The sequence below is a fragment of the Macrosteles quadrilineatus genome, unplaced genomic scaffold, assembly GCF_028750875.1.
Source record: "Macrosteles quadrilineatus isolate MER2022 unplaced genomic scaffold, UCM_ALF_1.0 Scaffold_7__1_contigs__length_78375512, whole genome shotgun sequence".
NCBI classification, from domain to species: domain Eukaryota; kingdom Metazoa; phylum Arthropoda; class Insecta; order Hemiptera; family Cicadellidae; genus Macrosteles; species Macrosteles quadrilineatus.
In genome coordinates this window covers 23,833,353-23,843,234 of record NW_026542600.1, presented here as the reverse complement: position 1 = coordinate 23,843,234, position 9,882 = coordinate 23,833,353, and the positions used below count along the sequence as shown (strand labels likewise).

The 9,882-nt window shown below is 35.2% G+C and overlaps 1 long non-coding RNA gene across 1 annotated transcript; it reads right to left on the bottom strand.

Annotated features, from left to right (window-relative positions):
• Window positions 1-951: 951 nt before the first annotated feature.
• On the bottom strand, window positions 952-5,453 carry LOC128998424 (uncharacterized). Its single transcript, XR_008491203.1, has 2 exons — window positions 5,419-5,453; window positions 952-1,222 (listed from the first exon to the last, which is right to left on the bottom strand). It is a non-coding gene; the product is annotated as an uncharacterized LOC128998424 (long non-coding RNA).
• Window positions 5,454-9,882: the final 4,429 nt, after the last annotated feature.

The window sequence follows — 9,882 nt, the reverse complement described above, 5'->3', positions numbered from 1 at the left end:
CGTGTCTATTCGGTAAATCGGCCCTGACGACAACTACTTCCTATAAGAGAAGACCTAATATTGGTTTCAGTAAACACCTTCGAGTTTTAAGAAACTTAGGCATGATAAAACAAATTTGCTATTGAAATATATATTTAGCAAAATAGAGCCAAAAATTGTTTAATAAGTTACTAAGTTAAATCAGGTCTAACTCTTTGCAAATGACCTATTACTGACTTGGAGAGAATCCTATATTTGAAGTTTATTATTTGTAATGGTGAGTTTATGGTTTTAATGAGATTCAAGTAGGCCTACCTACAGATTTTTTCATCAAATTTAGTAAAAGTAAGTTTCCACGTTTTGGGATTTGGATGTCACTGGCGGAGCTCAGTATTTGCTTGTTTGTTTTGCATAAGAGTTAGTTTTGCTGGAGACTATAAGCCGTTGGTATTGCTGTAGACAATGTTTAATTGGTTTACTTATAATAACCGTAGGCCTACTGTGAGTCCTGCAAGCAAACAGCTAAACCCCGAGAAACAAATCTAATGGTCAAAATAAAGAGAAAATGGAGAATAAGTTTTGAAAAATCGCTTTGTTTACATTCACATTTTTATTTTTTATATTTAAAGCCCTTCTCTTTATGAAACTTATCATGTATCTCAACGTATAAGAGACCTGTATTAGAAACAAAAATTAACTTGGTCCAATTCCAAATTTCTAAATGGCGGCTATTTAAATTTTATATTTGAAATGGCAGATTTTATGATAAATATGTCAAGAACATTTATTTAGCATTTAAAATTTCCTATCAAACAATTTCAAGTAAAAAAAAATAATGAAAAATAGCTTAAATATTTGGCCTATGAGTTCTAGTTATAAAGTAAGGCAAAAAATGTGCAACCTTAGCCTTTAACTACCTCAACGTAAGTTCACACATCTTGGCCAACTAAAATCATCTGCCAAAAACATGACTAGAACTAAAAATGAATCACATTAACAATTTTATTGAGTTACAAATCTAAGTTCAAACTGTGGGCCCTAGATACTTGAAAATGTTATTAGCAGTAGTCTATAAGCAGTTTAATGCAAAATTATGAATTCTCAGGTTGTGGTTTTAGGAGTAGGGAGTAGGAAGGGGTTAAGTTTAGAAGGTTTTATAGTCGTTGAATAAATATTTTTTGGTGTAGAAGTCTTGAAGTAATCGGGTTCTTGATTCAACAGCAACACCATAGCACATCACAATCTGCAAACAAATTCATGAAAGTTAAGTGATATGAACTGGTCATATACTCAGTGGACAGGACGTTTAAAAATGGACCATGTGTTTAGACATTGCTATTACTACGATATTGACAAACAAGATGTTTATTTAAAAAAAAAGAATTTTATTTTCAACCAAATTAAGGGGAGGCAGTAGGCTAAGGTAAATATTTGTTTGCCTTTTTTTAATTATTTCACCAAATTATAGAACTTTTCTTCCAGGACAGAATGATATACAGTCTAACCTTGATATAACGAACCTCGATTTAACGAATTCCTTGATATAACAAATTTTTTTGAATCCCCTAGAACTCTCCATAAGACACAATGTATGTTTTACCTCTACATAACGAACAACCCATATCAACGACCTTGATTTAACAAATTTTTCATGATCCCGGCTAAAATAAGACACCTCAATATATAGCGAATTTATCATTGTCAGAACCTCTACATAGCGAATTTAACCTCTACTTAACAAATTGTCTGTGCCTCTCCCTCGATACAACGAACCCCCCACCCCCAATTATTGTTTTTAGAAAAATCAGTTTCTTCATCAAATGAAATGGAAAGGTGACGTCAACGCTTGCGCTAACATTCGTCTGCTCCGTTTACACATCCCTGTCTGCTGTCGTCGCTGCATGCGTGCTATGTTACAACTGAAAACTGATTTCATTCACTGAGGACTGAGATGACGTAATGTTTAGTGAAATGTGATTGGGTAAGTAACTATGGTGACTTGTACAATTTTTGGATGAAGAGAAACGTTGAGAGAAACCTAAGAGAGAAAAATAATAGAAGAACAAAGCAAAGATAAAGAATAGCAACATCAGTGTATTAACATTCCTTTTACGAGTGTTTTTATTATCTTTAAGTTGGCTATGATTATACACTTTTATAACGACTTATCTATAATTTTTTTTTATTTTCAATACGATTTGCTTAAACTAAGGCAACACCAATGTATAGTTGATGATTATTACGGTATTGACATTCCTCGGTTGTGATTTAAAGCAGTACTGTAGCCTACCGGCCTATCACAAGCAGCTTACAAAACTATCTACTGATTTCTTTTGTTCTTTGAGTGTTTTATTGCTATACAATGCAGTGTTTAAGGTTGGTTAGAGTAAGCTGTGATTTTAAACTTACAGTTTACACCTGCACCAAGGTCAATGACTAGAAATGTCATGATTGCGCAATGTTAAAGATCCCTTTAGTACCCCAGATAATCGAGGTTCTACTTTACAATGTAAACACTGTACTTTAAAGTATTGTAGCCTAGGCTACTTTATTTGTGTTTTAATGAGGTCAAATTCCGACCTATATTGACTGATGCTGGTTCTGAACCTCGACTTAGCGAAATTCCTGCAAACCCAACCTCAATATAACGAACCTCGTTTTAACGAAATCCTTGATACAACGAATATTCAGTTCGGTCCCTTCAGATTCGTTATACCGAGGTTGGACTGTATAACACTTTGGTGCTAAAAATATTTACCCCTATAAAAAAATCTGGAACAAATGCATAGGCGAGGCCTGAATTCTTTTGAAATAAGGTTTTAGTTTTGATATATTTGTATATTTTTTTTATTAAATATGTAAGTTACCTTGGTGATGGGGACAGCAATAGCTTTGAAAGAAAGAAAACAGATAACATACATTTTGTGTAAAAATTTAACTCCCTATCCCTAGTAGTTCCTGTTTAAATATTCCAACCAAACTACATAACAACAACATGACAAACATAACACAACAAAAATAACATAACATAAAATAAATTACATAACATGACAAAAATAACAATTTGTGGAAAACGGCGTATAACTTAGGCCTAGAGGTAGGCCTATAGAAAATATGCGATATGCGTTATTTTTGCCTACCTTAAACATTTCAGCCCCATATTTTCCTGCAATAGCTTTTTCCAGAGTGGTAAACACACTGAGTTTTTTTAGGGCCTGATTCCATCCTACTTGGTAAAAAATATATATAGGCTATAACTTATCACAAGAAAGTTGAAAAAATCTTAGTACTTCCAACATTTTTTTATCTAAGCTATTTATTAATTTAAAAGCCTGAAAAAAACTCAGGACATGTGTCAAAGGTAGGCCTACAAAGAACTGACAAAAATTTCAGAGAGATAGGCCATATAGTTTTTCCAAAAAGGTACCTTACGTTAGCATTACAGGGATAGGGATTCCGCCTCCCCTTAGCCTAACCTTTTAGGAGAGGTAGTCGAATATATCCGCACAAGTCTTTGACATATAAGGACGGGTGGTGGATGTATCCTCATATGGGTTGTTATGTTCCGAACGGGAAATGGATGTAACAACCTTATCTTGGGTCAGCCTGGCTGGTATTTTTGCAGTCGGGCTACCACAGCGCTAACTTACTCCCCTGCAACTGTTGCGACCTTCAAAGTGACAAGCCATCCTCTCCCACTCAATCCCCATCCCCACTATGCTGCGCGTGCAACACTACGTTAACTTTAATGGCACTAAAAGCTACAGTTGTTGTCTGTCTAGCAACATGAAATAGTTACACAATGAAGTAGTTTACACAATCGCTTGTAACATAAATAGTCCTGGTTTTCAATGACGGGTGGCAAATATATCCGCACCATTTTTGTGTGTATAAGCTATAACAAGTTAAAAATTATTTAGAGATAGTATAAGCTGTTTCATTGTGTTTATTTGATGAAGGCTATACATACAGGAATAAAAAACACAAATGAAAATTATCTTTTCTTATTTGATTCATTTTTGCCCGACCTAGGCAATAAAAGTCGCCTGTTGGGAAGAGTTCAAAACTTCTAAAAAATTAGTTCAATTATTAACATTCAATTCTATAATACTTATACCATAATCAGTCCTACTATTTTTTTATTGAATATATCCATTCAGTTGAATAATAAGGTTAAATAGGTTAAAAAGGTTAACATTACTAGGCCTATCCTGGAGGCAAAACAGAGAAAATTTCAAAACAATCGCCATTACTGAAACCGCTGTATAGCCTTCAACTTAGTTACAATATTTTTACTACGCCAGGACTAGTGTATGCATAGGCTAATAAGAAGCAGATGGTAAGAAATCAACACTCTGTTAGTTATCTTTATAAATGTACAATAAGTTTATAGGCTAACAACTTAACCAGACCAAGGCTTCAACTTGGTTTAGCTGCTATAGTTCTTTAATCCTTACAAAGCTGATATCGATAAAGGGGCTATCAAGAGGGATGTAACCAATTTTTACTTCTAGTGCAAGCACTTTTATCCTGCAAGAACCACATGCGCAACATTAAACTGTAGGCTACTTATTTTCAACACGAACATAATATATTAAGGTCTGCCATTTAAAAACTCAAAAACTGAACTAACAGGGAGAAGGTTCTCACTAAAAATCTGGCCATAGGAACCTATACAGATTTAGGCTAGGCCTTTATATCACCAGAAACTAGGATTTTTGTTAAAAATAACGGTGCAATAATGTTCCCGCTCTCACAAATATTAACGTTTAAAAAATATTAAATAAAAATCTCTTGAATCTCTCTCTTAAATCTCTTGAACGGTTAACCTAACCTAACTAGCCTAGAACCAAACAATATATCAAACTAAACAATCGAATAATCAATATTAAGTTACTCATTTGGTTGTTTGTGCCAACAGATAAGTTAGGCTAGGCTTTCTTATGGAAGTTTACCCAAACTTCATCCAACGCTTCGACGTCGACGAAATAGAACTCCTAAAGATCTGCTTACAGCCTAAGTTATTTAAAAGACAGTGCCTACACTCGCTAAAGGAGTTTTTATGTTCCCAAATTTAAGTCCCTTTATTAGGACTAGCCTAGGCTGAAATCCTACGCACGTCCACAGCTTCAGTGCTCTAATTAACTTAAGTCATGTGTTTATTTAAAGTTTGCAAAATATGTGTAGGCCTAGTCAACAATTTTTATATTTTTAATGACGTCATCACACCCAATCCTCCAAAGGCCTAGGCCTAGGGTAAAAGATGGAGAACCTGTAACGAGGTTAAGCTTTGAAATATTACCTTTAAGGGTTTCGTCTTCTTCACTTACCACACATATTTATTATGAAACAAAATCCAACTCCTAAATCATTAATTAAGTTTACATGGAACGGAAAGGCTGGAAGCTAAGAGATGGAACAGTAACTAAAACTACTAACAGTGGGCGTGGGCTGGCGCTGGCAGTCGAGTCGAGGACGTCGAGGTTAAAGAGATGATGTTGCGGTGCGGTGAGATGGAGGAAAGGAGGAAGCCATGAGATCCAGATGAGCCATGCCATGAGCCATCATCAGTGCAAGGGATTTTTTTTGTGTTCGACTGTTCAATATGGTTTGAGTTCGAGAGTAGAGAAGGAGGGAGAGAAAAGGGAAAGAAAGTAATAATTGACAAAAGAGAAATCAATTCTAGCATTGAGTATAAATCCTGTTATTGTTATTCGTATTATGAGTAAATCTATGGCCCGCCCACTGCCCAGCATCAAACTTGCACACTTAGCTAATTTAATTTATGTATGATTCAATTCAATTTATTTATTTCCACGGTATCATCATTTTACAAAAAGGTACAGTAAGTAAGCTATATCAAACTAAAACTATTAACAACAAATAAAGGCTATGACTGAATAAATAACAATAACAAGAAAAACAAACCAACAATGAAGTTAGAAACCATGATAAATTGTGTGAAACAATAACCAAACAACACTTAAATACACGGTTTGGAATTCCCTAAGCAAGACTTAACATATTAACATAAAAGATCTAAATAGACAAAAATAATCAGCTGAGCGAAGGTTAGAACAAAGTTCCGTTAACATAATGTAGGCATTAACTATAAAGTATTTACAGAGAAGAGGCGACACAAATTAATTTGGAACGGAAAGCAGCCCTGCTGGAATGGGGAAAATCCAATACTGCACCAACCTCGTATTGTAGTGCCACCACTCAAACGTATCCTTGGATCTTACGGATAGGAACGTGGAATGGTATTCCTCCGAACAGCTCAGGGCAGTCGACGGTTCCATTTTGCAATCCTCATGAGATAACAAAGCGTCCGAAATTTTCCTCCCATCTTCCAAGCTGCATAGATCAGGGGTGCCCAGCCCCCCCCAAGGGCATGCCCCCCAAACCAAGCATAATGCCCCCCCAAAGAATGACATCCACACTACACTCTTTAATTTATAACATTAGTCAGTATGTATATGTCAGTAAAAACGAACACCTAGCGTGTTTTTTTTAGGCTTCACAATTGACTCCAAACAAATAAGGACTATACCACAAACATTTGCGATTTTTGAAACAGAAGCAGAAATTTTATCGCTATTGAATTACAGTTTGTAATTTCAGAGGCGGCGTTTAGGGGGGGCCAGGGGGGGCAGTTGCCCCACCACTTTCACAAGGAATATTTATCAAAATTATAAAATAGAATTATGTCAACAATAAATCTAGATTTCACCCCCCCCCCCCCCCCCCACCTCTCAAGAACAAATCGCCGCCACTGTGTAATTTCCCCAAGTTCACGGCAATTTTGCAAACTTCTATTCTCTGGATAGCAACCAGCAAAAACTCTGAGAACGGACTTCACGGTAACAGTCTTTGTCATATCCTGCGATTATGGTCGTGGTTATCTCCATTGATCACGGCAACGTTATGATTATTTCTCGTGTAACCTATTATAGACACGTGGTCGTTATCTTATGCATAACTACACGGTTTTCGTGAGACAACTACCTGAAGAGAGAACAAATTTTGATTTGTGGTGAATTATATTGTAATTAAAAAGTTACAATTTTACTGATAAAGAATGTATGTAGAATTCACAAACCTTTCCCCGTTGAGTTGAACACCCCTACACATTTTTGCATTAACATTTTGCAATTATTTTTTCTCATCTCGTCTCTTAATGGCAACATCTATTACTATTGAGTTTATAAAGAAAACACAATAGGTAAACTGATTCTCGTATTTTAAATCAAAACAAATTTCACACTCATTCTTTTGCTCAATTTTGGGTAGATTAATCAAAATTCTGTGATTTTTGTTACAATCAAGTTAAAATACGCCCTGATGCGTCCCTATCTCTATCGATAATTAAGAAAACAGCTGGATGTGGTTCATAGGAAAAGCGGCTAGGCATGTTTTACTTGAAATGAAAAAATGAAAATTTCATCTCTAGGGCATAAGGTGACTCTTTTCACTTTTTATCTGCCCGTCTGATTAACTCCATTGGGGCTAAAAAGGCTTTTTACTCCAGAGGGAGTAAAAGAGCCACATTAGACTCGCAAATGTATTGATTAAAAATGACTTTATGCTGCAGTATGACAAAACTACTCGTAATTTGCAAATTTGTTTTATGCGGTGTTATCGAGTTAAATGGCTTAAATAATAAAATCAAAATCAGTTTGCACATCGCACATCTACGTAGACATGAGTTTTAAAGTAAAATAAGTGGGAGTGGGTCTTCAAAAACGATATTGGGAACAAAATTTCCCATGTAGCACAGATGGTTGGGCCAACGTTGGTAAATTGTGGAGCCACACAGTTGGCCAACGGTAGAAATGTCACCTCTTTAAACTGTTTTCCAGCCAACCTTTGTCCAACAATGGCCCAACCAAAATTATTTCACACAAAATGATAAAGATTTAGTACGAAAAGCATAATTATTAGTTGAGTAAATTGATTAAATAGTTCATAAAAACAAATTTTGAAAAAAAGCTGGAACAAAATTTTTTGGCCCAGACGGGTCTCGAACCCGGGTCCTTCGACTTATGAGCCTCTTACCTTACCACTGAGCTATCTGTGATTGTTGATACAGAGAGTTTTCAAGTGGTGAAAGAGTAGCCGACAGTTGCAATGGTCGCAATACTTCAAACATTTTTGATACTACACAGTATAATATGATTCTGTTAATCTGTTAAGGCATCATAAGTAGTTATTTTTTTTTGGAGTTAGAGAGGATACTGGTATTTGAATATAGATTAATTAATTACCGTTAGATTATTAATGCTATTATAATTGACTGTTATATGATTATAATTACTCTTTCCCCTTAAATTGTTGCAAATAAGTTAAAGAATATTAATTTTAAAAATATTTGCATTATTATAATTATTAAAATTCATTGTTGTAGCCCCGGAACTGTAATATATAAAATATCTGGTTTTACAATACCTTTATCAGTTCCAAAAACTTTTGGAAACTTTTGGAACTGATAAAGCAGGTATTGTAAAACCAGATATTTTATTATAATTATGTTGTGAAAGCTAGACCCAGAGAATGAAAGTCGTGTAAACTCAACTATGGACCATCGTTGGTCCAACAAAAGTATCTTTTGTTGGTCCAACGGAGTGAAAAACGGTTGGACAACGGTTGGCTTGATGTATGATACCCAACAATGCATATTAATGTATTTCATTAACAATGAACCGATGTTGGTCCACAGTTGTAAATATTGGTTGGCCCAACTACGAGATATACAGTTGGACAACGGTTGGTTGGTTGTGGAAGCTCCAACCAACCATCGACCAACTGTCCCACAGTTGGCCAACGTTGGCCCAACCATCTGTGCTACATGGGTAATTTCCCCAAGTTCACGGCAATTTTGCAAACTTCTATTCTCTGGATAGCAACCAGCAAAAACTCTGAGAACGGACTTCACGGTAACAGTCTTTGTCATATCATTGACTATGAATCCTTAAATATCCTGCGATTATGGTCGTGGTTATCTCCATTGATCACGGCAACGTTATGATTATTTCTCGTGTAACCTATTATAGACACGTGGTCGTTATCTTATGCATAACTACACGGTTTTCGTGAGACAACTACCTGAAGAGAGAACAAATTTTGATTTGTGGTGAATTATATTGTAATTAAAAAGTTACAATTTTACTGATAAAGAATGTATGTAGAATTCACAAACCTTTCCCCGTTGAGTTGAACACCCCTACACATTTTTGCATTAACATTTTGCAATTATTTTTTCTCATCTCGTCTCTTAATGGCAACATCTATTACTATTGAGTTTATAAAGAAAACACAATAGGTAAACTGATTCTCGTATTTTAAATCAAAACAAATTTCACACTCATTCTTTTGCTCAATTTTGGGTAGATTAATCAAAATTCTGTGATTTTTGTTACAATCAAGTTAAAATACGCCCTGATGCGTCCCTATCTCTATCGATAATTAAGAAAACAGCTGGATGTGGTTCATAGGAAAAGCGGCTAGGCATGTTTTACTTGAAATGAAAAAATGAAAATTTCATCTCTAGGGCATAAGGTGACTCTTTTCACTTTTTATCTGCCCGTCTGATTAACTCCATTGGGGCTAAAAAGGCTTTTTACTCCAGAGGGAGTAAAAGAGCCACATTAGACTCGCAAATGTATTGATTAAAAATGACTTTATGCTGCAGTATGACAAAACTACTCGTAATTTGCAAATTTGTTTTATGCGGTGTTATCGAGTTAAATGGCTTAAATAATAAAATCAAAATCAGTTTGCACATCGCACATCTACGTAGACATGAGTTTTAAAGTAAAATAAGTGGGAGTGGGTCTTCAAAAACGATATTGGGAACAAAATTTGCATATATTGCATTAAATATATACTCTTCGAAAAATACTT